This window comes from Macrobrachium nipponense, chromosome 7, assembly GCF_015104395.2.
Source record: "Macrobrachium nipponense isolate FS-2020 chromosome 7, ASM1510439v2, whole genome shotgun sequence".
Classification (NCBI taxonomy): domain Eukaryota; kingdom Metazoa; phylum Arthropoda; class Malacostraca; order Decapoda; family Palaemonidae; genus Macrobrachium; species Macrobrachium nipponense.
Window position 1 is genome coordinate 21020304 of NC_061109.1, and position 23710 is coordinate 21044013.

The window sequence follows — 23710 nt, forward strand, 5'->3', positions numbered from 1 at the left end:
CTCCATTAACAGTAGAACACCGCCATCTTCTGTGTGGAGGAAAGTAAAAAAGATAGCAGGCAAATTCACCCCCAACCCACCACCAGTCTTGAAGGTGAATGATCAGTATGTGACTGGAGCAACTGAGGTTAGCAATGCCCTGGCTGATCATTTCTCAAATGTATCGTGCAAGTGCGAAGCAGCTCCTGGTCACCAGTTTAGGAGCATTGAAGAAAAGAAAATTTTAAATTTAGCAACAGGAAGGCAAGAGTCATACAATTCTCCTTTTATTGAAGGAGAATTTGATTCCGCACTTGCTACATGTAATGATACAGCCCCTGGACCCGATGGAATTCCATATGCAATGATTAAACATGTACCTGTTAATATCAAGTTATTTATTTTAAGCATTATTAACAGAATATGGCATGATCATAGTTATCCAAGTGTTTGGGAACTAGCCATTATTTTAGCCTTTTTAAAATCCGGTAAGGATAAGTTTTTAGCTGCAATCTATCGACGAATTGCATTGACATCTTGTTTATGTAAGGTCATGGAGAAGATGGTCGATGTAAGACTGATTGGTACTTGGAAAAGAAGGGTATTTTATCATCCATCCAGTGTGGATCTAGAAAAATGCATTCAACGACTGATGTGTTGATACGACTGGAATCCTCTATATGTGAAACCTTTGCTTCCAAACAGCACCATGTAACGGTCTTCTTTGACCTTGAAAATGCATATGATACTGCATGGAAATATGGTATACTTAAATCCATTCATGAATTGGGATTACGAGGAGAGCTACCATTGTTCATTCAATCATTTGTTTCACATAGATTTTTTCAAGTGAGAGTCGGGGAAACTCTATCAGAGAGGAAATGTCAGGAAGATGGAGTTCCCCAGGGTAGTGTGCTAAGTGTAACCCTATTTGCACTCGCCGTTAATGGGATATGCTGTCATTCCCCAAGATATTCTCTCAACATTATTTGTAGATGATCTCTCCATATCATTTGCTGGATCTAGAATGTCGATGGTTGAGAGAAAACTACAACCCTCAATTGACAAAATTATTCAGTGGGCTGATATGAATGGATTTAAGTTTTCAACAAGCAAAACTGTTGTCCATTTCTGTCGTATTCGGGGAGTACATCCAGACCCGGATATATACATCAAAGGTCAACGGATCCCATGTGTAAATGAAGCTAGATTTTTAGGTTTGATATTTGATTGCAGGTTAACATGGGTTCCTCACTTAAAGGCGTTAAAAGTTAAATGTCTTGAGGCTCTGAATCTTTTAAAAGTACTGTCCCATACATCATGGGGCCAGACCGCAAAACTACTTTAAAATTATACAAGGCCTTAATTTTTTCAAAAATTAGTTATGGTTGTGAAATATACTCCTCAGCCACTCCAAGCCGATTAAAGGTATTAGATTCTGTACACCATGCTGATATTAGATTGTCTACAGGAGCGTTTAGAACTTCGCCTATCCCAAGTCTCCTTGTTGACGCTGGAGAATTAACTTTAGACCTCTACCGAAAGTCTTCTATTGTTCGGTATTGGTTTGGGTTGCAAAGACTTCCGAATTCTTTAGCCTGTCAGACTGCAAACTTTGTAAGGCATTGCAGATATTTTGAGTTACACCCAAAATCTCCTCAACCTTATGGTTTTCGGGTAAAACAATTAATAAACAGTCTTGATATAGCAAGAAATAGAGTTCTTCCATTTAGGATATCACCAACCCCTCCATGGAAACTACCAGATATATCTTTTTGTAAATATTTTATTGGTATGAAAAAGAACATGACTGAATTAGAGGCCAGGTCTCTCTTTCATGAACATGTTGAAGAACATAGGGAATCGAATTTTCTATATACAGATGGCTCCAAATCTGATGCTGGCGTTGGTTTTGGAGTATATAGTAGTTCTTTTAATTGTAGAGGTGCACTTCCTCTAGTATCTTCCAAATTTATTGCAGAACTATATGGCATATTAACTGCTATTGAGAAAATAGCATTAAAAGAGGAGGGCAATTTTACCATTTTTAGTGATGCAAGAAGTGTCCTTCAAGCTTTAGAAGTTTTTAATTCTAGCAACCCTTTAGTTTTAAAGATTTTAGAGTGGCTTTTCATTATTGGTCTGAAAGGTATAACAGTTCGATTTTGTTGGGTTCTGGCACATGTTGGTGTGCCTGGAAATGAAGAGGCAGATTCATTCACTGGCAAAGAATGCTGCAGCTGAGTTGCTACCAAGAAGGTATCCCATTCCCTGTAATGATTTTTTTTACCTACAATTAAGAAATTTATTTATAATAATTGGCAACAGCATTAGGATAGGTTAGTTGATAACAAGATGAGAGAAATAACGAATGTTATATCCCCTTGGAACTATAACGTGATGCCCCGAAAGTGAGAGACTACTCTTTGTCGTCTCCGAATTGGTCACACTCGGATGACACGAGTTTCTGCTAGCTGGCCAACAGCAACCATATTGCGACGACTGTTTGATAACCTTGACAGTGAGGCATTTGTTGACTGAATGCCCCACTTATAGCACGGAAAGAAATAGATATCTGTTTTAGGCTCGAGGTGAGGATGGCAGGTTCATCCTTGCCAAGATTCTTGGACATGATGTGTCATACAATGATAACGGCATTTTTAGATTTATTTCAGAAGCAGGTCTTCTGAAAGCTATTTAACTTTTTTCCAATCATTCATTGTGAGCATCCACCACCGGTCCAAGGAAAAGAGGTTCCAAGGACCTGTGGGCTTACCAGAAGGAAGGAAGATATAAATATGGTCGCAACGAGACCTCATCTATCTTCCGGTCCGACATATTCTTTGGAGTGATGAAAAAACGTACCCATCCGCTGGACGTATTGAACTGCAAGAAGTCTCTCACAATCTCGTAAGACTCAGAGAAAGACGTGTCATTAGACACTTCTGCATTGGCAGTCTGCAGTGGATTAAGGCATCGACACTGCATGAAGGGTGCTGATCCTTCATAGGTACAGCAACACACCAATAGGACGAATTAATAACTGATCTGGATCAACCAATACAAAATCCACAGCGCAGGAGATTATGAAGGACTCAGACTCGTCAACTGATTGCGCTGCCGCGCTGGGGTCACACATTCACGTATCACGACAGCGTATGCCCAAGTATGTAGATCGTGGGCATCATCGCGGTTAAATGACCTTGAACAGCTGGTATACAGGACACGGGCTAACGTACATAAAGCCAGCACCGTAAATTGCGCCGCAAATGTACACGCAAAGAAAGCAAGGTCGACGTCTACCTGGAACTTACGCCGATAGTGTAATGTTCTATGTACGTCAACTTCACGTCGTTACCACGCCCACCGTTGTGGGGCTGTAGGGTACAAAATGGCCGGCCTGTAAACAGAGCAGACTGTAAAGTGATGGAACACGTATGAGAGAATGTAAAAATATTGCATTCTGAAAATCGAGGTTGTAAATTCACTTTTGGTAGAATTCTGCATGTACTGTAAAATATTGTATATTTTCAACAAATAAAAAAAAAATTAAGTCAGACATTATAATATACGTACATACCATTGGCAGTCCCAACATCTTGGGCTTCTTCTGACGGACGATGTGGGGCTTGAGGAAGTAGAATACGTTCAATATCCTCTTCTCCCTGTCCATCAGTCGTCTTCCGTGTCGCTGTCATCACTCTGTATCTTATCCAACTCCGACTCCTGTAGGTGGAAGATGACATTTCCTCGACCTGAGTGATTGCAGAAGTGGCTGTAGGAGTCTTCTTCGGGCTGAAAGAAGGTCCTGCAAGAAGATTTGAAGTTGATGGTCCCTTCCTTGGTCGTTTTAGGAGGTTCGGCATCTTGAAGGGCGTTGTGGAGAGTACTTGGAGGAAACTGCTGGTCTCGGGAGACAGAAACAACAGCTGACCTGAGGGTTGTTGTTGTATTAAGCCAACACTTCTTGTTGGCACGGGCCTTTCCCTTGTTGGCACCAACTTGACCTTTTATACCACGCTACAGCGTTGCCATGTCGTACAGGGTTGTAAATGGGCAAATCAGTTTCCCTGTAGGCTACAGCGCAATTAGGAGGCCCACGTGCTTCATGGCGGAAAAAAAACAACGACGGCGAACAATGCAGGTAACCCTAGCGCTTACCCTGCAGTAGTCACTGTGAGTCCCACGTGCAATGCCTGGAGCTACGTCAGGTGACATTTGGCATGACCACCCACGACTTGTTTTGAACATTTCAAAACTGGAGTGGGCTACGGCGCCCTAGTGGGCGGAGCTTAGAGCCCGGACGACACATCACCGTACGTCTACGATTTTACATATGTTTTACGTTACATTTACGGTTTACTGACGTAAGCTGTTGCCAACTACCAATTTCCGCTCATGCGTGGGCATGCGTGCGTTGATACGTGAATGTGTGACCTTAGCATTAAGGCCCCCATACACTGAACGATTGTCTGAATGACTGTCTGTATCGTTTGCAAAAACACTGTGTATGGGCTTGTCTGAATGCAAAAGTGGGCGGAGCTTCGTGTCTGAATGATCTTAGCAGGAATCTGTCACGACCAGGTTGCTGGCTTGCAACTTAAGTCTGTCATACATAGATTGTTCAATGTATGGGTTTGTCTGCCGATATAACGCTATCGCGCGCGTCTCTTCTAGAGATGATGCCATGTCTTCTCGAAACAAAATCTTTGTTCAGACAGAAATCGGTGCGGAGATCGTTCATACTGTATGAATAGTGTGTGAGTGGGTTGACAACCACAATCGTTCAGACAGTCGTTCAGTGTAATGGGGGGCCTTTAGACACAAGTCACATGACACCCGCCTTTTGAAGGGTTATGCTGAGAACAACCACACAAATCACCTATCTTGTTGGCCAATGATGTAGAGAGACAAGATGATTCTCGCGAGGCATGTGCACATTAGACAATAGTCAACTGCCTTCTAGAGACTGAAGTCCCTATGATGGCAAGACACAGGTTTCTCCTCAGTACTTGAATCTCAACCAAGGAGAAACAATACTATATTACTAGTGAATGACTGAGGTGAATGTGGGCCTACGTCTTCACATTTGAATAGAGAGAAGTAAATTCTCAAGATTCTGGTCATAGAAAAGTCCTGTCGATGACACTAACAAGTGAAGACAGTTTTAATCCCTGTTGTTTTACAGATGACTGAAAAGTTAATCCGCTATTTTATTGCTGCTCAGCAAGTAAATGGGAGCTGCAATGAAAGCAGAGTCTTTCAGTAATGAAAACACAAGGATTGTACCGCCTGATTGATTGATTGATTGTGAGTTTTCTGGCGTCACAACTACCAGGGTCACCGACGTCGAATACTACGTGTGATCTTTTAACTTTTATAATATATTAAACAAAATTTTTAATAATTTTATTTTTTAAAAGAGATACATATAAATTTGATTTTTAAAATAATAAAATAAATTTCTGATAAAAATAAGAATAAAATTCTGATAAAATAAAATTCTAATAAAAAGAATTGTTAATTAATCTGATCAAATAACCATAAAACTTTAAAAAAGGAGAAAAAAATGAATATACTAGACAGCACAGCTGTCAGATATATTCGAGAAGATCAGCTTCCTTAATAAACGAGATAACGTTATTAATACAAATGCTTTCTCCCAACAGTTTTGCCATGCTATAATTACCCCCTGCTTCACTATTAAAAGCTAAAAAACGATTCCTAGGCTCCACTAGACTGGGGCACTCAACCAGCAAGTGCTTAATGGTCAGTGGAACTAAGCAATCGTCACAGGAGGGCTCATTCTCCCCATCCACCAAATAGCTATGAGTTACACGCGTATGGCCAATACATAATCTACACAATACAACCTCCCACCTCCTTGGTATTAGGTCATATGTCAAAGGGTGTGTCTGACTAGTGATTTCTTTCATTTTATTGGGGCCTACTCTGTCCCACTTAAGTGCCCATAAATGCTGGATGGATTTCCATATATCATAGAATGTATCACGGTATGGAACAGGGCATTTTATCAGTACCAAAGTTTGTGCTGCTGATTTGGCTAGCTTGTCTGCCTCTTCGTTTCCCGATATGTTCACATGGGCAGGAACCCAACAAAATGAAACAATGCTCCCTCTCTACTAGTGCAAGAAGATCCACTGCAAGATCTTCAACAACAAGGGATGATCAGTATTGAAGACTTCCAGGGACTGTAAGGCACTTTTAGTCACAAAATATTGTGTAGCTACACAGTGGGAGTGTTGCAATATGTTCCAGTGCTACTAGGATGCCATACAATTCAGCTTTAAAGTTTGAGGCAACAGTAGGAAGCGCACCTCTTTGGTTAAAAGATTCGCTAAAAACTCCATATCCAATGCCAGCATAGGATTTGGAGCCATCAGTAAATATAAATCTTGTATCTTTATGCTTTGATGCATGCTCTAAAAATATTGCCTTCATTTCCTCATCAGATTTATCCCTCTTTGCTCCACTGAAGTACCTGCAGAATTTCACATCAGGTAACCTCCAGACAGGAGTACTGGGATACACAAAAGGCATAATGGGAAATATTTTAATATTTGTATCCTCTAAAATTTTTCTAATTCTATAGCTAAAAGGAGTGGGATACCTTGGATGACTTTCGTAAAAACCATTAAAAATATTTCTATTTGCCACAGCAAATGCCAGAGATTTGGGGAGTCTTTGCACTCTAAACCAGTATCGAAGTAATGATGACTGGCGATAGAGTTCAAGGGGCATCTCTCCAGCATCAACTAGCAAACTAGATATTGGTGACGAACGGGAAGCTCCTGTGGCTATACGAATACCTGAATGATGCACTAAATCTAAAATTTTTAAGTTAGATGAGGAAGCTAAAGAATATACTTCACAACCATATGACAGCTTTGATAAGATTAAGGATTTATGAAGCTTTAGTAAAAGATTTCTATCAGTTCCCCAACTGGTGTGAGAAAGCACCTTTAGATGTGTAGCGCTTCTAGGCTCTTTGCTTTTATGTTTGATATGGGGTACCCAAGTCAATCTACTGCCAAAAACTAGGCCTAAGAAGTGTGCTTGTTCTACACATGGGATTCTACGGCCATACAAATAGAGGTCTGGATCAGGATGCACTCCCCTGATGCGACAGAAGTGGACAGCAGTAGTCTTGCTTACAGAGATTTTAAAACCCTGTTTCTCAGCCCAACTTACTATTTTATTTATTGTTAATTGTAACTTTCTTTTGGCTACAGTCATCCGGGTGACAGCAAAGGATATTGACAAGTCATCCATAAACAGTGTCTTTAAGACCTCTCTTGGAATAACAGCTGCAACACTCACTGTTTATGGCCAGAGCAAAAAGTGTTACACTGAACACTGCCCTAGGGAACATCTTCTTGGCACCTTTTCTCTGATAAAGTACTGCCAACTTTAACTTTAAAATACTTACGATGTAAAAATGATCTCACAAATAAAGGTAATTTGCCTCGTAGACCACTATTATGCATATTCTTCAGAATCCCATGTCTCCAAGCAGTGTCACATGCCTTTTCTATATATAAAAAAAACACTGTCACATGATGTTATTTGGAGGCAAAGGCTTCACAGACACAGGCTTCAAGTTGCAGTAAGATGTCCAGGGTGGAGTGCATTTTTCAAAAACCACACTGAGAAGGTGTTAGAAATACTGTTGTGCTCTAGATACCACATGAGTCTTACATTTACCATTTTTTCCATAAATTTACACAAACAGCAAGTTAAAGCAATGGGGCGATAACTTGCTGCACAGAGAGGATCTTTTCCAGGCTTAACATGGTAACATGGTTGCTAATTCCCATATGCTAGGGTAGCTGCTTTCATCCCATATTCTATTGATAATACTGATTACAAAAAGTTTTGTGTTCCTTGAAATGTGTTTAAACATTTCATAAGGAATCTCATCTGGACCAGGGACAGTGTTCTTGCTCCTAGCTAAAGCAGAGTCAAATCCCCTTTCAGAAAAAGGCATATTATATGATTCAGCTTTGTTTGATGAAATTATGTCCTGGGGAACTATCTGATTTTTCAGAGACTCGAGCGAAGTGTTCTGAAAACATATTACCAACTTCTGTGTCATCAGTGACATGATTATTATTCACTTTAAGTATTAGAAGAGGATTGGGTGAAAATTTACCCTGAATTTTTCTTATTTTCTTCCAAATGCTATAGACTGGTGTTCTGCTGTTAATACAGGATACATATCCGGCCCATGCTTGTCTTCCGGCAGCTTTCATGGCTTTTCGAAATCATGCCCTACACTGTTTGTAAATTATGACATTGTCCAAGGTGCGATGTCTATGGCACCTGGCCAATGATAACCTTGTAGCTCAGTGTAACAGCCTCAAGTCCTCTGACCACCAAGGTACTGGCCGTCTCCTGAATAGCCCTTTAGTTCGAGGAATCGAGTGTAGACCTGCAGTATGTAATGTTCCATTGAGTAGATCAATGGCATCATCTACACTTGGCAAATCTTTTGCATCCCCCTCCAACTCGCTCAAATCTTTGAATTTTCTCCAATTTGCTTTCTCTAAGCACCAGTGTGGTGATCTCGGAATAGGTGGACCATCATTGGTGTTGATCACAATGGGAGAATGGTCACTGGTATGCCAGTCATCAGTTGTTCTCCAACTAAAATCAACACTGCAGTTGGAGCTACATATTTAAAGGCCAATGCAGGAGACGGTGCCTGTCTGAATGGGATAATGTGTAGGTTCTCCAGTATTAAGAGGACCTATATCTTCATTTTCTATTAAAGATGCCATCATATTCCCTTTTTGGTTTGATTGTTACATCTCCCCACAATGGATGTCTACTATTGAAGTCACCAAGTATAAGAAATGGCTCTGGTAGTTGCTGCATCAAGTATATTAAGTTCTCTTGGGAGACATGGCTATTGGGTGGAATGTAAAGGGAACATATAGTATTTTGCCTTCTTAAATTAATTCGTACAGCCACAGCTTGAAGTGGAGTATTTAGTTTTACTTGGTAGTGTGGAGCATCTCGACGGATGTAGATGAGGGATCCACCATGATTTCCCACTTCTGGATCAAATTTAGTTTTATAGTGAACATATTCCCTAGGACAAGGGGAATATTCACCTAGCATGGTCTCCTGCCAACATACCCCTACAGGGGAGTGCTCATAGATCAAAAGCTTTACTTCCTCATACTTCGCTTGCAGTCCCTGACAGTTCCACTGAATAATGGAAGTGAATTTAGTCATGTTTGGGACCAACATTATGGTTCCTTTTTACAAGACTGGGAGAGCTCTTTTTTCTACTAGGGGGAGGCATTTTAAAGGATAGTTTTGTTGACTTCTTGGGTAGAGTTATCCCCTTCGTAGATCCAACATCTTTTCCTTCAATGTCTTTGACACTGAAGGGTTTTTTAGTTTCCTCACACTCCATCTCTATCAGACGGAGAGCAGAGGTGTTCTCTAAAGAGACCACCTCAAGTGTCTCTGCCTCTAATGAGGCAGAAGTACCAGCGAGGACTGGCACTGGGGGACCAGCATTTGCTGGTTTGTCCTCCAAAGTGGAGTTGACACCAACAGAAGCTGACACTAGACCAGCAACCACTGGCCCTGCCTCAGATGGTGGAGGGTATCTCAACTGACACTTCAATTTTACTCAGTTCCGTACTTGTGTCATTCTTGTTGATTCTAGTGAACCTTGTCTTTACGTTCTCATCATCAATTAACTCGAATGATTCAGTTAGCCGTCTTTTTAATGATTCTTTATATGATTCTCCTTTTGAGCTCCTAACTTGTTTTTTTTTTATTTGTCTCTTTCTTTTGGTTTCTTAATTTTGCCACTACAGAAGCAAAACTTAGACCGGGTCTTACAATCTTTGCTTTGGCTCTTTCTCGTGCTTCCTTAAACGTTGTTCTTTCTATTACTCTGATAGCTTGGATTTCTTTTTCGAGTAAATATACATCACACTGCTGAGATGACGATGCATGTCTCTCACCACAGTGAACACATTTAGGTTCCCTGGTGCACATACCATGCTCATCTTCTCCACAGTTGACACAGACTGCAGGATTTTCTTGCAATTTGGATCGACACAATTATAGGGTGTGTCCAAAATGCTGGCAATGGAAACACCTTCTTGGTCTCGGGATGTATTGTTTTATCTTGAACCTATACCAGGCTGCAGAGACATATTCCAGAAGTCTTAATGTATCAAAAGTTAATATTAAGGTAGGGTGAGGTATTCTGTTATTATCAACCTTCTTTGACATCCTTTCCACCTTTATTACACCCTGGTCTTTTAATTCTGTTAAAAGTCTCTCCTCAGAGAAAGCCATCAACTGAGGGGCATAAATCAAGCCCTTGCTGGAGTTCAGGCTGGAGTGGGAAGTGCACTCAACTGTAACTCCTGCAAGGTCTGACAATCCCATCAACTTAATGCTCTCCTCTGGGGAGATGCTTTCTACAAGGAGCATATTTCCATTTTGAGGTGTTATTTTTGGCTGTCTGCCACAACATTTCACTATTTTCCTGTGTAGTTGAAAAATATCTATATTGTCACCTTCAAGCTTCAAATTCAGGTATTTATTAAAAGAATTGGGTATAAAGACCCCAGAAGCTATTTCATACTTTTTATTTTTCTTCATGGCAAATGGCTCCAGTGTGACAATACTGGAGCCAGATGCTTTTTGTTGAGATTTCCTGGCCATATACCTACTCACATTGCTTTGGGTCATCAACTGTGTCCGTCTGTCATTCGGCCCAGGGGTACTACATTGATCATGGGGACCGACCATGAAAAATTGAAGTTTGGGTTCTGTGGACAAGTCCTTTGATGAAAGCATATGGTCATCAGCAGAAATAGGGGGCGTTGCCATATAATGTAAAAACTTAATTCATCCAGACATTCCCCATACCCACCATGGAGTCACACTTAGAGGACGGATCATCCATTTAATTAGGGTTGTTCTAGGGGTAATTACCGGATATACACCCTATCTCCAGTGCTAAGGCATCATGATGTCCGTTGAGATCAGACCCGGCACTGAGGATAGGGTTTGACATTAAACTTTCCCCTCGCTCGACCACGTCAGGTACTCGAGTTCTACAGGTGAGGTGGCATGCCATCCATCCTCACCCTCCTTCAAATCCCAAGAATTAGACTAAATCATGTCCAAAACCAAGCCAATAGTCATCATCATAGGATCCATACCTTGTAGGGGGAGGAAGCAGAAAGATGAAATGTTTTTAGTATAAGGAAAAGGGCTGACTTATTTGGCTGGATCAACAGCTGGGCACCAAGGCCCACCGAGAAAGCAGTTCCCACCAGGCATCAGAGACCAGCTGCTGAACCCTAAGCCCTCCATCTTCGGCAAGGTTTCAGCATCTGGGGGGTTGTACGGCCTGAAGAATCGGTTCTTGTGGGTTGGATCAGGGAGGAGGTTTCTATTTACTTTGGGAGCAGAGCTAGTACGGCAGGGAACAGGCGAAGTCTACCGTTATTCATTTACAATTCAGGGTGAACAAAGAATAATTGAACACCTTACGAATTAGGAAATGTATATTAGAAGACAAACTCAAATTGTTTGAAAAATATCATTCTGCATCATCGCAGCTGCCAATGGGGTAGGTGCAATGAATCAGAAGACTAGGCTACAGACTTCTGTTATACCATGGGGTAAACAGAAAGATGATAACGAGTCTAATGAGATATATCTCTGTCTGAAAATTCTCACAATGGCAAATGTGGTGCAGGAGAGATGGGCATACACATATGCGAGAATTCCAGCCAGCCAGAGACCTAAGTCTGTGATTGCCGGGCAGAGATTCGAATTGGTAGTCTATCCTCGACAGAGGAGAAACAATACCAAACCGAAAAGAATCTCGGAGAGCAAGCATTAATGAGGCAGAGCCATTCACCGCTCACTCAACTTCTTGCCATCCTGAGTTGCCTGGTAGAGCATTCCATGAGGGAATGCATTTAGCAAGAACCATTGAGCACAAAAAATACTCTCGATCATCTTGTTCGGTGATAATGCAAATGCTGTGGTGTAGTTGGGAAACAATACTACTAATTATCTCAAAATCAAAACCATTAACTCTTGGGAGGCCCGAAAGGCTGTCCTGAGTTCAAGGTTAATTAAGAGAAGGTACTATTCGTCTCGGTCACATAACAGAAGAATTAACTTACCTTCTCCCGCTGCCGGAACTCCTCCGGTGATGACCCCTGCCGGGGCCAGTTCAGCTGGTCCCTTCGATCCTGCTGCATTTACGGCAGGGGTCATGCAACAGGTAGGAGACTTGGTTGGTTCTATGAGTACGAGATTTGAGCAGATGTTCGCTCAAATCTCCACCTCACTGAATCAGTCGGGACAGTCGATTCAGAATCTTTCTGAAAGGCTGTCCGACCAGGAGAACCGGCTGGCAGGTCTGAACCAGGCACCTCAGGCCGATCCCCCTGTAGTAGGAGCTGGTCTTGCCCAGTTACCGGACTACAATACCCTTCCTTCCTTCTCTATGAACAATTCTTGGAGGGTAGCAGCCTATGCGCCCTACAAAGATGGTATGATCTCCATCCCGGACTATGGAACTCAAAGGATCGAGGACTTCGAGTTCCATCCAGCCGGCCTACAGCCAGCCTCCTTTCATGGGTTATGCCAGGCTTACGAAGACGGCCTTGAATAGAGAAGATAAAATTCCCAAGGAGACAGTATTGTACAGCCGCGACCAGGCTCAGAGGGAATGGGATTGTACTAATACCAGACTCCAGAAATTTAAGAGTCCCTTCACTATCTTTGCCACAGAGGAGGAGACACCGCTCCCCTTTACGTCTAAGATAGCTGAGATTACCCTGCAGGCTGTCATGAAGGATGAACCCCTTCCTCAGCTCAGGGAATCGGACCCTACGTCTCCGCTCTTCCCTGCATTTGGTGATCTCTGGGAGAACCTACCGGCCACTTTTACGGTAGGTAAACTCAAACCAGACTGTGCTATGGAACAGTTCGGTGAGAGGTTACCCAGGTTGCCAGATAACCTCATACAAGCCGAGTTCGAGGCGAGAACTAGGCTAAGCAGGACATTGAATACTTTAGTTATGACGGAAGTGGCTGCTCTGACTTATGGTACGGAGCCTTTGTTTAAGCTCCTAGCCAAGTCTCAAACGCAAACTGTACAACCTGATCTGTACAAGTTTGCGTTGGCAAGAAGGAACTATCGGAAGCATGTCCTTCAGGAAGCAACGATTCGCCACGAACCGAATAAGTTGCTTTCTTCTAACATCTGGGGGGCGGACCTCTTCCCGGAATCGGTGGTAAATGAGGTTCAGCACGAGGCAACGAGGCTTAACCAAAGCCTCAGAGCTCGCTGGGGTCTCTCAAATAAGAGGAAACCCGAGAACCCTTCCTCTTCTACCAAGAAGCTGAAGAAAACGAAAAGGTTCACACCCTACCAGAAGCAACAACAGCAGCAATTCGTACAAGCTGTTCCGGTTTCTCAACCAGGACAACCGGCAACTACAAAAGGGCAGAATCAGCCCATCCTCCTGTTGTCACCACAGAGCCAGCCCTCAACCTCGTACGCTGTTTCCCCGGCTTTCAACCAGGTATTCGAAAGCAAAGCCTTTCAAACCTTCAATAGGTTCGCAAGGGGAAGCAGGGCTAGAGGTGCCTTTCAGCAGAGGGGTGCAGGAAGAGCTACCAACAGAGGCAAGCACTTCCGAGGAGGACGAAGAGCACGTCCCGCACAACAGCAATGAGACCTCCCAGGTAGGAGGGAGGCCGTTCCTCTTCCGCCACAGTTGGGGGTTCAGCAATTGGGCACAGAGCTTTGTGTCCAAAGGACTGGGATGGAGTTGGATCAAAGGTCCCCCTCCACCCACATCATTCCTTCAGATACCAACAAAGGAATTGACAGATTATGCAGAAGAGCTCCTTCAGAAAGAGGTAGTGTCAAAAGTCAAGCATTTAAAGTTTCAAGGACGCTTATTCAGCGTGCCAAAGAAAGGCTCATCAAAAAGAAGAATAATCTTAGACTTGTCCCGGCTACTCTTATTCATTCGTTGCGACAAGTTCAAAATGCTGACCACAGGTACGGACCTTACTTCCCCGTGGGGCCGTCACAACCTCTATCGATCTTACAGACGCATACTATCATATCCCAATCACGAGACACTTTCGCCCACACCTAGGCTTCAAACTGGGAGACCAGGCATTCTCTTTCAAAGTGATGCCCTTCGGGCTGAACATAGCCCCCAGGGTGTTCACAAAAATGGCGGAAGTAGTAGTTCAACAACTGAGTTCACAAGGGATAATGGTAGTAGCGTACCTCGACGATTGGCTAATTTGGGCGTCAACCATCGAGGAATGCCTCAGAGCCACGAACAAGGTAATTCAATTCCTGGAACATCTAGGATTCCAAATAAACAGGACAAAGTCCAGACTCACACCGGAGTCTCGTTTTCAATGGCTCGGCATTCAATGGGATTTGACCTCCCACAATCTGTCAATTCCTGCGGTCAAAACGAAGGAAATAGCCAAGTTAGTAAGGCAATTCATCAAGAACAAACGAACATCAAGGAGAAACCAGAAAAGGATCCTAGGTTCTCTCCAGTTTGCGTCAGTAACGGATGTTCTATTGAAAGCAAGGCTGAAAGACATAAATCGAGTTTGGCGCTCAAGGGCAAATGTCAAATCTCGAGACAAGTTGTCAGTAATCCCGCAAGTTCTTCGCAATCATCTCCGTCCATGGGCGGAGTCAAAGAATCTGTCCAAGTCAGTTCCTCTTCAACATCCTCCCCCGACGTTGACTATCCACACGGACGCCTCGCTAAGCGGGTGGGGAGGATATTCTCAGTTCAAGAAAGTTCAAGGAACCTGGTCACCTCAGTTCCGTCAGCTTCACATAAACGTATTGGAAGCTATGGCAGTATTCCTCACTCTAAAAAGGCTTCTTCCACCAAAGAACTCGCATATAAAACTGGTCTTAGACAGCGCAGTAGTACGTAGTACATTGCATCAACAGGGGAGGATCCAAATCAAAACAGGTGAACCATGTCATGATAGCCATTTTCTCTCTAGCAAACAAGTACTAATGGCATCTATCCTCCACCCACTTGGCGGGAGTAAGGAACGTGATAGCAGACACCCTGTCCCGATCAGTTCCTCTAGAATCAGAGTGGTCCCTGGACAACAAGTCATTCCAGTGGATACGCCGGAGTGTTCCGGGGCTTCAGGTGGATCTTTTCGCATCTCAAGCAAACCACAAGCTCCCTTGCTATGTGGCCCCCAACCTGGACCCTCTGGCATATGCCATAGACGCCATGTCCATAGATTGGAATCAGTGGAAGAAGATATACATCTTTCCTCCAGTGAATCTTCTATTGAAAGTACTGAACAAACTCAGGACTTTCAAGGGACAAGTGGCTCTAGTAGCCCCGAACTGGCCCAAGAGCAACTGGTACCCTCTGCTTCTGGAATTGGGTCTTCAACCTCGACGGATTCCCAATCCCAAACTGTCTCAGCCAGTACAAATGAGGACTGTGTTCGCTTCCTCAGGAATTCTCAAAACCCTAACTTTATGGACTTCATGAAGTGTGCGACTAAAAAAGATGCAGATATCGATCCTCAGAATATTCTTTTCTTAGAATCAGATAAGAGGGAATCAACTTTGAGACAGTATGATGCTGCTGTCAAGAAGTTAGCATCTTTCCTGAAGGAGACAAACACCACAACCATGACAGTCAATTCAGCCATATTTCCTCTTTTCAGGGTCTTTTATTTGGAAAAAGGATTAGCAGCTAGTACTATTACCACTAATAAATCAGCTTTAAAGAAAATATTTCAGTTGGGTTTTCAAATAGACTTAACAGACTCTTACTTTACGTCTATTCCTAAAGCTTGTGCTAGGCTCAGACCTTCTGAGAGACGTAGCTCATTATCATGGTTTTTGAATGATGTCCTCAAACTGGCCTCAGATACTGATAACACTTCTTGCTCATTTATAATGTTACTAAGAAAGACGCTATTCTTACTGAGTCTGGCCTCAGGAGCTAGAATATCAGAACTGTCGGCTCTTTCCAGAGATGCGGGACATGTAGAATTCCTCCCTTCAGGAGAGGTTCTACTTTCCCCAGATCGTAGTTTTCTGGCTAAAAATGAAGATCCTTTAATGAGGTGGGCCCCTTGGAAAGTCATCCCTCTTCCTCAAGACCCTTCTCTTTGTCCAGTGATGACCTTTCTGTCTAGAACATCCTCTAGAACCTCAGGCCCCCTCTTCATGAGGGAAAAAGGTGGCACTATCTCAATAAAGGGTATTAGGCAGCAGATCCTTTACGTTATTAAACAAGCAAACCCTGAATCATTCCCAAAAGCCCATGACATCAGGGCAGTAGCCACCTCTATTAATTACTTCCAGCATATGAACTTCGACGATTTAAAAAAGTATACTGGCTGGAAGCCGCCGACAGTTTTCAAGCGTCATTATCTGAAGTCCTTGGAATCTTTAAAATTTCCGGCAGTGGCAGCGGGAAACATAGTTTCCCCTGACATTGCACAGTAGTTGTAGTGAAGATCCAGATCTCCTTTCTACCTGCCTCGACTAATATCTCACCTAACCTGCCGTTATGCTCTATATGGTCCTTTAGCCTTAGCTGCTTAAGATAATGCTTATAGTGGTGTGTCCCTTATTTTTTTGCTAGGGGCACCCACAACTTTATTGTAAATATCATGATTCTGATTGGTGTTGCTCCCCTTATTTTTATGCTAGGGTAGCACACCAACATTTATTAGTATACCACTTATTAATATTAACTATAAGTTTAGTGAGTAATCTTCTCTATGTGCATTGTAACTCACTAATATAGTATAAGTTATCATAACTAGTATAAGTTTAATTTTAAGGTTAACTAGATGTCTACTTATTTACTTTTAAATTAACTTGATCTGTATGATAACTTGTAAGTTCTCAATAACATTATATTTATTTGTTTTACTTTTTAGTTTTATTGAGACCTTCCACTTATTTTTCCAATCTTGTTCTATTTCTCTGGTACTATTTCACGTAGTGACACGAACTGAGCCCAGAAAAGGGATTTTGACGAAGGAAAAATCTATTTCTGGGCGAGGGTTCGTGTCGCCCAGTGAAATAATCTTAAAGTTCATTATTTCTAGGTAAATGATGCTAACATATACCAGAGAAAAATTAATTCAGGAGGATGTCACTATAACTGACTCGCTCACCCTAAATAAAAGAGGGCGTCGGTATGGTTCTGGGGCGAGTGAGACCACTACCACGAACCTCTTGCCATTTAGAATTCTTCCACACCAAAATCCCCCTCCTGAAAGAGCCGCTCCACATTCGGAGACAGCAACTACTACTACTACTACGCTACGCACCACGCCGACTGCTGCGCCTCTGGTGGTCATCCTTGTCGTTAGATGCCAATCTTGGGCTGCAGGGCGGGACATAGGGGGGGGGATTTCACTGGGCGACACGAACCCTCGCCCAGAAATAGATTTTTCCTTCGTCAAAATCCCTTTTTTATGATAAAATAAGGTTTCACACATACTTACCGAACAATTACATAGCTATAAGCTTCTTACTTTACGGCAGTCGAAATCCCAAATTTCTCGGCGCTAACGGTGCTGCTGACGTGTAGGTGATATGACCCCGCTCACTTTCGGGGATCCCCGGTACTACTGAGCTTTGCTTGACAATTCGTTGAGCCGCCCCGTCCATCTGTGGGGAAGAGGGAGGGCTTTAATCATGTAATTGTTCGGTAAGTATGTGTGAAACCTTATTTTATTATAAAAATACCATTTTCACACATGAAACTTACCGAACAATTACATAGCTGAATCCACATTACCCGGCTGGTGGGTATATGTACTTTTAATGCAAATAAGAAAAAACTCACATTGCAAGAATGTTGTCGTACCTTACCTCGTGAGAGAGCAGCTGCAGGAGAATACTGCCTCTGGTCGGCGCTCTCATCACTTGTAGGGAACGTGGCAGTAGTAGCCAGGATCGTTCCTACTACTAGTGGGTATTCTGCAACCATGGAGGTTCACCGATGGTTGATCAAAATGAAATAATATTCGTCCTTGCCCTGGGCTATGACCAGATTAAAATAACAATCAAAGACTATCACCTACAACATAACCTCCATAAACAAAAAATAAACCAAACCCTACCATAAAAACTGGAGGGTACTCCTGGTACCGTGTACCCCGAGGCTTCCCCAAAACTCGACCACCTTCTAATCAAGACGAAAAGATAGTCAAAAGGAAGGGGAATTGGACCAAATCCCCCTATGCTTCCTTTCCCAACACCATGCCCATCACCGACAAAGGTCCTAAACGACAACAATTATCAAACGTTGCTTCCACATCCTTCAGTTAATGGAGAGCAAAAACCGATCTCGACCTCCAGAACGTAGTTTGCAAAATAGATGCTAGCGACGTATTATGTCTAAAAGCCATGGAAGTCGCTACTGCCCTAACCTCGTGGGCTTTAACTTTACACACCTGTAGAGTCTGATCTCTTACTGACGTGTGTGCTTCCTGAATCAGGCTCCTTAAAAAGAACGAAATTGCGTTCTTAGACATAGGACAGCTCGGATCTTTAACCGAACACCACAATCGGTTCTAACTTCCTCTCACAGCCTCTGTTTTATGAATATAAAATTTCAGTGCTCTCACCGGACACAAAGAACGTTCTTTGTCCTCTTCTCCTACTAATCCTGACAAGCTTCGAATGGAGAAGAAACGAGGCCATGGTTTCGAAGGATCTTCATTCTTCGCTAAAAAATCCTGAGTATAGGCACACACAGCTTCGTCTTGTGTGAATCCTATCTCTTTACTCATTGCTTGCAGCTCGCTGATTCTACCAGCTGAAGCTAAGGCGACTAAGAATAACATCTTCTTAGTAAGATCCTTCAAAGAAGCCGAATTAAGAGGTTCAAAATTTGCTTTAGAGAACCAGGACAATACTACGTCTAAATTCCAGTCCACTAAACCTGGTCTCCTTGTCCTAAAGGACTCAAAAGATTTAATCAAGTCGCTGATGTCCGAGTTATTAGATATATTTAAGTTTCTATGTTTAAAAACTGACGCCAACATGGATCTGTATCCTTTTATTGTCGAAGTCGATAACTTCCTAACGTCTCTCAGATATATTAGGAAGTTTGCTATATCTTGTATAGAGGTTTTAGAAGAAGTTGTGTGACTTTCTCTGCACCAATTTCTTTTCTAAAAAATCTCTCCCCATTTTTGACTGATAGAGTTTGGCCGAAGAGACTCTTCTACAGTTAGCAATAGCCTCTGCCGCTCTTCTTGAAAAACCTTTCGCTCTGACCAGGTCCCAGACAGTCTGAATCCTGTAAGAGCGAGATACGACAACCCTTGGTGATTTCTGTCGAAATGGGGCTGTTTGAGTAGCGATGGAATTTGTGGCAGAAGCCTGGGGAAGTCTACTAACATCCTCAGGAGATCAGGGAACCACTCCTTTCTGGGCCAAAAAGGAGCTATTAGAGTCATCGTAACGTTCTGGTGACTCTGGAACTTGTTTAATACCTCTCTGATCATCGCAAATGGTGGAAATGCATAAACATTCAGACCTGACCAGTCGAGAAGCATTCCATCCGTTTTCCAGGCTAACGGGTTCGGAACCGGAGAACAGAAAAGAGGAAGCCTGTTGTTCCTGGACGTTGCAAAGAGGTCTATCGTTGGTTGTCTCCACAACCGCCATAGATCCTGACAAACCCTGATATCCAATGTCCACTCCGTCGGAAGAACCTGATGCGCACGACTGAGTTCGTCTGCTAAAACGTTGAGCTTCCCTTGCACGTACCTGGGGAAGAGAGTCACTTTGTGCGAATTCGCCCACAGAAGAAGATGCTCCGTCATTCTGTACAGGGAGAACGAATGTGTCCCTCCCTGTTTCCTTATGTATGACAGCGCTGTGGTGTTGTCCGAGAACACCACAACTTTCATCCCTTCGACTAGAGGGGTGAAACTTTGAAGCCCAAGAAAAATTGCTTTCAGCTCCTTTATGTTGATATGAAGACCTCTCTCCTGTTCCATCCAGATGCCTGATGTCTTCTCTTTCGATAAAAAGCAATATTGATTTCCATCAAATGTAACCATCGACTTACTGGGGCCAGGACTTGAGTAAATACTTGTGGGGCTGTCGAAAGTCCGAAACAGAGCGCTCTGAACTGATAAACTCTGCCGTTGAAAACGAACCGTAGATATTTCCTGGAGCTCCGATGAATAGGTACATGGAAATATGCATCTTTCATGTCCAGCGATACCATCCAGTATCCTGGTCGAAGAGCTGACATGACCGACCGGTTGGTTTCCATACGAAACTTCGTCTTCAGAACAAAGATATTGAGTGCACTCACATCCAGGACAGGTCTCCAGACCCCCGATGACTTGGGGACTACGAACAGCCTGTTGTAAAAGCCCGGTGAGATGTCTTCCACTATTTCTATGGCCTTCTTGGAAATCAGGGCTTCTACTTCCTTGGCAAGAGCCAAAGCTCTTTCTGATCCCTGCGAGTATGCTGTCAAGGCGATGGGAATACTCGACAGCGGTGGATCTTGCACAAACGGGATCACATAACCTTCTCTTAAAACTGTGATCACCCACTGTTCTGCCCCTCTTCGACTCCATTCCCGCCAAAACAGGCGGAGTCTTGCTCCTACAGGTGTGTGAGGGTAAAATTCCCTACTTAACCGACTGTCTCGAGGGTGGTTTCTTACTGGCTGTGGCTTGTGGATGCAAATTAGTCCTTGGTCTGGGTTGCCATCTAATCTTTCCTCCCCAAAAAGGGTGCTTCTGAAGAGGTGACCCTTTAGCTCCTGTAGATGGTGTCTCCTTGGGCGTCGCGTCGACAAACAAGTCAATAAGTCGTTGGTAGACTTTTTCTCCAGATCGGCGAGAACTTGCTGAATAACCTGTTCAGGGAATAAATCCGACTTACATAAAGGCGCAAACATGAGAGCAGACTTCTGGTTAGAAGTGACTCCCTTGGAGGTGAAAGAGCACCAAAGTTCTCTCTTTTTAAGGACACCCACAGTAAAGAGAGATGCAAGTTCCCCTGAGCCATCCCTGACTGCCTTGTCGGCACATGATAATACATCAAGCCAGTCTGTCGCCAAGCTATCCTCCAGAGATTGACAATCCTCTATTTTCCTTGCTAATGCAGCAATAGTCCAATCTAAGAAGCTGAAAACTTCTATTACCCTAAATAGGTTCTTCATCAGGTGGTCGAAATCAGGCGAAGAGAAGAAAATTTTCGCCGACGAAAACGCTGTCCTTCTGTTAGCATCCACCAGACCTGAGAAATCCCCCTGGGCGGAAGCAGCGACTCCCAAAGAGGGTAATTCTCCGGTAGCATAAAATTTATGTCTTCTGTAACTTGGACGGTGGGACAGCGAAGGCGGCTTTACCAGACTCCCTCTTCTTCTCCAGCCACTTCTCTGCTCCTTTGAAGACTCTTTTTGCCGACTGCGAAAGCACCAGTTTAGGTAGACTCGCCGAAAGTACTTTCCTATCCTTAACAAAGGTAGATGGAGGCGAAGATGGAGGAGCTGGCTCGAATTCCGGATAAGAAGCCAACAAAAACTTCATTAAGTTGGAGTAAGCAGAAGCCGCTTTCGATTCTTGTTCCGACTGATCCTCCCCATCCGACATTGTCGACTGCTTGGCTTCTTCAACCGTATTAGACTTAACTTTCTTCAACGACTTAACTAAGTCCTGAAGCTGTCTCAACAGTTCCAAAAAAGCTTCTTCTTTGTTGTTTCGCATCATCTCCCGATGGTGCGGGCGAAGGAGACAACTTCCTTGATGAAAACTTGCGAGTCGAACTCTCTCTCTCTTTAGCTGCCGAACGAGTTGAAACTTTCCTTGTTTCAGTCAGTGAGACAAAACTATGCGACTCCGACACTGATACGCTCGCGAGATCGCTTGCGAACAGCACCCGAACCTCTACTAGGCGAAAGATACACAGGGTTCTCCCAAAAGCTACACGAGGGTTGAGGACTCTTTTCCCTCCCTTTCTTCACAGGTGATGACGAACTATCCAATGGCACTGCGCGCCTTTTCAACGGGCATGACACTTCACTCCACTTCTTTCGCCTGGTATCAGGTGAACACACCTCCGAGTCCGACGACAAACCTACACGAGACACATCTACACCTTTCCAATGGTGTCTCTTTACAGTAATCGAGTCGAAATTCACGACTGAGTCGACGGCCGCCCGTGGGCAAACCCCTCCAGTCTCGCTTCGACTCACGGAATGTCTTCTCCCAGGTGCTGGGGAGCGGGACAGTGACCTCGGTCTAGGAGACGTGGAGGGACGGACAGCCGCCTCCTCGGATACGACACTTGCACTTTTCACTTCACTAGACTTAGTCACAAATTCACAAAAAGATGGTTTTTATAAAACCCCTCCTAAATCCATGACAGATTTAGCAAGCAGCTCAAATTTCCTATCCATCTTATTTTCTAATTGGGCAATGGTGTCGGAATCAGAAGCATGGGGAACCTGAGCCGGAGTAAGATTTACTGAAGTAGGAGGACTATCAATAGGAGAGACGTTTGACAAAATAGGAGAAGACAAAGGGGGCTTCTTTGCCTCTGACGGCAAAGGAGTTGACTCTAATCTAGCCCTACTATCAGCCCTAATGGCTGCCTTTCTTTTCCTATCTTTTTCCATCGTATCAAGGTGAGACAAAAAACTCTTCCATCCTTGATCATCTAGATCTTCACATTCATAACACGTACGCTCTTTAGTACACTCTTGCCCCCTACATTTCACGCACTTTGAGTGTGGGTCATAACAATTTGGCAAATCTAGTTTTGCAGCCTTCGCTGCAAAACCTAACAGATGAACCTGAATCTGACATAACTCACACTAAACAGATGAATAAAGAAAGCAGCTATGCCCTCAAACACAAAAAACAACCAAGAAAATTGTACTTCACCAAATCGGGTGTCAAACAAAATGGCAAATAGTTGACTGCAGCGAAATACACGGGTGTTTCACCGTGGGCGGCAAGAAACGAATTGTCAAGCAAAGCTCAGTAGTACCAGGGATCCCCGAAAGTGGGCAGGGTCGTATCACCTACATGTCAGCAGCACCGTTAGCGCCAAGAAATTTGGGATTTCGACTGCCGTAAAGTAAGAAGCGTATAGCTATGTAATTGTTCGGTAAGTTTCATGTGTGAAATATCATTATCATATATAAATATTGGAATATATGACAGCACGAAAAAAAATTTCATATATAATTGTGTACAAATTGCACTGTGAGCAAAACGGTTAAAGCTAATGAGTTAATTTTTTATTTGTTTTATTGTACGTACACTAAATTGCAATGATTTTGGTATATTACAAAATGTAAAATGATCAAAGCAACACAGAGAAAATATTATCACAAAATGATGCATGAATTCGTAACGCGGATGTAAAAGAAAGTTATTTTTCTAAAATTCACCATAAATCGAAATATTGTGCTAGAGATTTTGCGTTTGTTGCAAAATGAAGGTAATTGATTGAATATTACTTGACTGTAAGAGTTTTAGCTTACAATTGCATTTTTTAACCATTTTGGTTGCATTAAAGTTGACCAAAGGTCGAATTTTTTCTATTTATCGTGATTTATATGAAAATATTTCAAAACTGATAAAAGCTACAACCATGAGTTATTTTTTGTTG